The sequence below is a fragment of the Barbatula barbatula genome, assembly GCF_947034865.1.
Source record: "Barbatula barbatula genome assembly, chromosome: 4".
Lineage (NCBI taxonomy): Eukaryota > Metazoa > Chordata > Actinopteri > Cypriniformes > Nemacheilidae > Barbatula > Barbatula barbatula.
The window spans coordinates 26,360,995-26,367,318 of NC_136768.1; positions in this window are offsets into that span (position 1 = coordinate 26,360,995).

A 6,324-nucleotide genomic window follows, 5' to 3' on the forward strand; every position below is an offset into this window, starting at 1 on the left:
TGATGGACCCTATGCAATCAAAACAATGTTAGGATGGACTGTTAATGGACCACTATCTGGATATACTAATAATGTAAAGGATTGTGCTGAAACAGAGGTCATGGTCAATAGAATTTCAGTTCTGAATCTAGAAGACATGTGGCAACAGCAGTTTGAAATGGACTTCCCTGAATGTAGCCAAGATGAACAAACTAGCTATTCAAGAGAAGATCAGAAATTTATGGAAATGGTGACAAACTCTGTTAAGCTGGTTGATGGGCATTATGAGATCGGCTTACCTTTGAGGAAGAGAATTCATATGCCAAATAATCGGAGAATTGTGGAACAACGTGCTTTACATCTAAAGAAGAGACTTCAAAAGGATTCAGTCTTTCTTACAGACTATAAAGATTTTTTGAAGGATATGGTTTCCAAAGGTTATGCAGAGCAAGTACCTGCAAAGGATTTGATGCGTAGTGATGAACAAATTTGGTATATCCCGCATCATGGTGTCTACCATCCCACAAAGAAGAAAATCCGTGTGGTGTTTGATTGTGGAGCGAGTTTTCAGGGAACATCACTTAATGCTCAACTCTTGCAAGGACCAGATCTCACCAGCTCACTCATTGGAGTGGTGACGAGATTTAGAAAAGAACCTGTGGTGATTATGGCAGATATTGAGTCAATGTTCCATCAAGTAAGGATACCACCTGAGGATGCTGACCTATTAAGGTTTCTTTGGTGGCCTGATGGGGATTTAAGTCAAGACCCTACTGATTTTAGGATGTTAGTGCATCTATTTGGAGCAACATAATCTCCTAGCTGTGCTAATTTCGCTCTAAGGAAATGTGCAGAAGATCATAAGGAAGAGTTTAACAAGGAAACAGTGGATACAATTCTACATTCTTTTTATGTTGATGATTGCCTTGTTTCAGTTGCTACTGTTGAACAAGCAAAGACATTGTGCCAGGAACTTGTATCCATATGTGCCAAAGGTGGATTCAGGCTAACAAAATGGATGAGGAACAGATGTGAAGTCATGGCAGTAATACCTGAGGATCAAAGAGCAAAGACAGCAAAAGACTTGAATATTGATCGGGAATCTCCATTAGTCGAGAGAGTGTTGGGGATGCAGTGGTGCGTTCAGTCTGACACATTCAAGTTCAAGATTGTAATCAAAGATAGACCTATGACTCGAAGAGGAATACTGTCCATGATTAGCTCTGTGTATGATCCTTTGGGAATTGTGAGCCCTGTACTATTGTCTGCTAAGAAAATATTGCAGGACCTCTGCAAAGCAAACTTAGGATGGGATGATGTTTTGCCAGAAATAGTTGTTAAAAAATGGAAAGACTGGCTTCAAGAACTTCATCTTCTGGAAAGCTTTGAGCTTATAAGAGGTTTAAAACCTCCAAATTTTGGTGACATCACCTCTGCACAGTTGCATCATTTTTCAGATGCGAGTAAGGATGGCTATGGAACTGTGACATACTTGCTAACACGCAATATGCATTCTCTAGTACATTGTGCTTTTATCATGGGAAAGTCAAGAGTAGCCCCAATGAAGTGTGTTACCATCCCACGTATGGAGCTCATTGCTGCTACAATGGCAAGTCGTATGGATGTTATATGGAAGAAGGAATTACATCTGCAGCTTCAGGATTCTGTTTTTTGGACAGACAGTGCTTCTGTCCTCAAATACATCAAAAACGAGACTTCACGTTTCAAAATCTTTGTAGCCAATCGGGTGACAGAAATTCTCAAGGCTTCACAAGTTTCACAGTGGAGATACGTAGATACAGCAAGCAATCCAGCTGATGTTGCTTCTAGAGGATCGACTGCCAAAGTCTTTCTCAAAAACAGGACATGGACATCAGGTCCTGCCTTTCTTCTTCATCCTGAAAGTGAATGGCCTGCCAACCTGAAGGAAAAACTTGAAGTGGATGACCTTAAGGTCAAGAAAAGTATTGAGATTAACTCTGTGCAGCTTCATGAAGAGGATGATAAGCTTGCACGTTTCTTTAATCACTTCTCTTCTTGGTTTCGTTTGAAAAGGGCAATGGCTTGGATTTTGAGATTTAAGAAACTGCTCTTATCTCTTAGTCAGAAGAGGAAACAATTGAGACTTGCTTCAGCTCATTCTGCTGGACAACAGGGAAATTTGGAAAAGGAAATGGAGATTTTCAAAGGTCAACTCGAAAAATTTCATCTCTCACCAGAAGAACTAGAGACGGCTGAGTTGGAAATTATTAGACTTTCACAAGAAAAGATGTTTCCTGATGAACTTGCTTGTCTAAAAAGAGGGGAAAGTGTCAAGAAGGGTAGTCACATTTATGGACTTTGTCCTACGTTTAATGATGTTTTGAGGGTTGGTGGCAGATTAAGTAGGGCATCAATGCCTGAAGAATCCAAGCATCCAGTCATTCTAGCAAAGAATTCTCACATCTCTGATATTCTCCTGAGACACATACATGAAGAAGTAGGACATTGTGGTCGTAATCATATGTTGTCTAAATTACGACAAAAATATTGGATTACAGGTGCAAGTACAGCAATAAGAAGTCGACTATCCAAATGTGTTATATGTCGAAGACTGAATTCACTTCCAGGATGCCAACAGATGGCTGATTTACCATCCGACAGAGTCACTCCGAATGAGCCACCATATGCCCGTGTTGGGGTGGATTATTTTGGACCTTTCGAGGTAAAAAGCAGAAGAACTTTGGTGAAAAGATATGGAGTAATTTTTACCTGTTTAGCCATAAGGGCAATACATATTGAAGTGGCACCATCCTTGGACACAGATTCATTCATAAACGCACTTCGACGTTTCATTGCAAGACGTGGTCAAGTCAAAGAACTCAGATCGGATAATGGAAGGAACTTTGTTGGAGCAGAGCGGGAACTAAGAGTTGCTATACAGGAATGGAATCAGGGTCAAATTAATGATGTCCTCCTTCAGAAAGGTATTAAATGGTCATTTAATCCCCCGACTGCATCACATTATGGAGGGACCTGGGAAAGGTTAATTCGATCTGTACGGAAAGTTTTGAATTCCATTTTAAAGGTGCAAAATTTGGACGAAGAGAGTTTGCAAACGTTTTTTTGCGAAGTTGAATCTATTATCAATGGTCGTCCAATCACCAAAGCATCCACTGATCCAAATGATCTGAAAGCATTAACACCAAATCACCTGTTGATTTTGAGAACATTACCATCGCTACCACCGGGCGAATTCAAAAAGGAAGATGTTTATGCTCGTAAACGTTGGAGACAGGTCCAGTACATGTCAGACTTGTTCTGGAAGAGATGGGTTCTGGAGTACTTGCCACAACTTCAAGAACGTCAGAAATGGTCAAGAGTCAAACGCAACTTTAAACCAGGAGACATAGTGCTTATAGTGGACACTACAGCACCTCGAAACTCATGGCTTATTGGACGCATAATGCAAACATTTCCAGATAGAAGAGGATTTGTGCGTCATGTGCAAGTTAAAACTAAAACCAGCTGTCTGGAAAGGCCAATAACTAAGGTCTGTCTTTTACAAGAAGCAGAAGATTGATAATTTTGTTGCTTGACATTTTTTGGACTTTTGACAACACTTCAAAACATGAACAATTTTTCTGCCTGACTTTTTTGCAGGATTTTTTCTCTTTTGAAAAAGAAATGGACATTATAAGATGTAAATGCATTATTGATTGTTTTCATGTCTAAATTATGGAGTTGTAATTATTACTTGATAATAATTAGGGGCTGGAATGAAAGGGACATGAAAGAGTTAAATGTCACGTGATCATGGTGGAGGGTCACGGGATCACCTGGGAATAGGAATATTAGTCACCTGTTCACCTAGTTTGGTAGCGAGAGGGGGTGAGTCAGGACGATGTATTCTTTGTTGACCATATTCACCTATTTACAACTGTCAAACTCGAAGAAATATCTGTCTGTGCAATAAATGGGACTATTAACAGCTGTTTGCCTCACGGATACTTTATTATATGCGTCGCAAATGCATGGAGTTCCTACTTCAGCCTCTCAGCGGCCTTTTAACAACGTAGGATAGCCGCTACAGTGTTTACCATTATGTTTTACTCTGTAATACAGGTTTACTATTTGATTGTTTTATAAAAACAGGGGGTTTCAGATGGATTTCAATGTTTAGAAATACGTCAATTTGCTTTAAGTTTTAAAGATAAGCAATAGTGCCTCCAGAATTTAACTGTACAGGCAATTACACATATAACAATAAATGCATTGAACTTCAACTGCAGTTTTCATGTGAGGATTCATCAGAATTTATTCCTTTACAAAAAATGTATAGTTTAAAAAAATATATTCTTATCAGTGTAAAAAAAGAAACAGTACATTACAGTTTTTCTCAGTCCAAATTGCTTAACTACTTTAACTATAGTTTAACCATGGTCATTTGTATTTTACTAAATGTAATCAATCCACTAAAATGAAAATATTACCACAATTTTACTATAATAAAATACGGTTTAAACAAGATACAATTTTAACTTTATTAAGAAGAGCTATAGAAACATAGAATAAAGATTAATCAAATTGTTTAATTACACAGTGACTCACAAATAAAAGTCAGGAACAAAAGTGTTATTTTATGAAGCGCGGTTTTTAAGTTAAACTTGTAAACAGATAAATATGCTGTGTTATGAATTTACCGTCACCAAGACTTGTTTGTTTTCATATCAGCCACAAACAAACAACTGGCCAAACAATCTTGCTATATTTCTTTCATTAAAACCCTATAACACGTTCCTACGTGTGTTTACATGTTGTTAACACGTACCAATAGCGCCCGGTCGACAGAGCCGGTATTCTATCGTCTTAATAACGTGTTTTCCACCTGTAAGAACACGTTTAAACACGTTTGTGTTTGCTTTGCCTTTATTTAACATCGTATGATTCAGTATCCTCCAGCTAATCCGCTTTTCATTGATTTAATGTCTGGTTTAGACGGTTATATGATGTAGAATGTTTTTAAAGTAAAATAAAGTGTAATCCTTCTTCGGGGTTTATTTTGGTTGCGGACCGATATTAGTGGCGCTTACCGCCATCTAGTGACGGAGTGTAAAGTCCCATAGACCCTTGATTCCATAACTGCGTTACTTACGTTTGAAATATTTATTTATTTAATAGTTTGCAGCTTCAGGTGAAAGCTTTAAATGTCCATGTTTTGAGCTTTGTAGGTGTTACAGTAGTAGACTAATACAATTGTTCCCACATGAGAAATACTCCAGTACACTTTTAATATAGTAAACTGTAGTGATATGCCTTCATACTAAGTGTTAGATCTTTACTAAAGTAAATATTAAAATACTGTATTTACCATTAACAAGTAACCATATTCTAGTATACTACAATACTTTTTAAAGACGTTTATAGTTACCATACCCGAAGTGTGACCTCTGCATTTAAACCATCCAGAACACACACGCACACGCACACACAAAACAGTGAAATCAAACAGTAAACCTGTATTATAGAGTAAAACATAATGGTAAACGCTTATTCTATAAACACTGAAATACATTTCAAACAACCCAGTGTTAATAAAAACAGTACAGCACAAGCAGTTCAGATAGTTTTTAAGTAAAGATTAACTTAATGCTTGTAATGTCGATGTGTTATCGATTAAAAAGCGCTTATTTTGAGACGTTGACGTCACGTCAGGTCGTCACGTGGGTCACGCGCACAAACGTTCAAGAGGTCCGGTCAGACGTTCGGTTAGACAGACGAACGGTCGGTCGGTCGATCGGACGTTAGGTTTTGGCACGGAGTTCCCGCCATATGCGTGGACATATGATCTTCCGACCATCAGAATTCGCACCGTGTACACCCGCCTTAAGAGCCTCCACACACACTCTCTCTACACAACCCTTGGGGCAAAGCATCAAATCTGTCTGGATGATCGGGATACGGCTGTTCTGTTTCAGTCATGGTGATCGTTCTGTTTTCCTCAGATAGACGGAGGCGGTTATTCAGTGTGTTTGGATCCAGTGTCAGCTCGTGAGAATCTGGGGAACATGAACACAAATGTGCATCTAGATGTTTTCGTTACAAATGAAGTAGTATTTTTAGACACATCGGAAGTCACAAAGGAAGTCGTTTTTAATCTCAATCTTAAACTGTCTTCAGTGTTTTTGTTTGGCAATGCCAGCAGGTATGTGTTAAAATATAAGATTGTGGCACTAAGCAACACAACAAGATGATATTTTAAACTCCTTGTGTAAAAGGGGTCTATAGTAATTTACATAAGAGGAACTGCTCCCTGGTCTTGGGTTCGGGGAGGGGCGATGATTTCTATCTGCTGAAGATGAAACA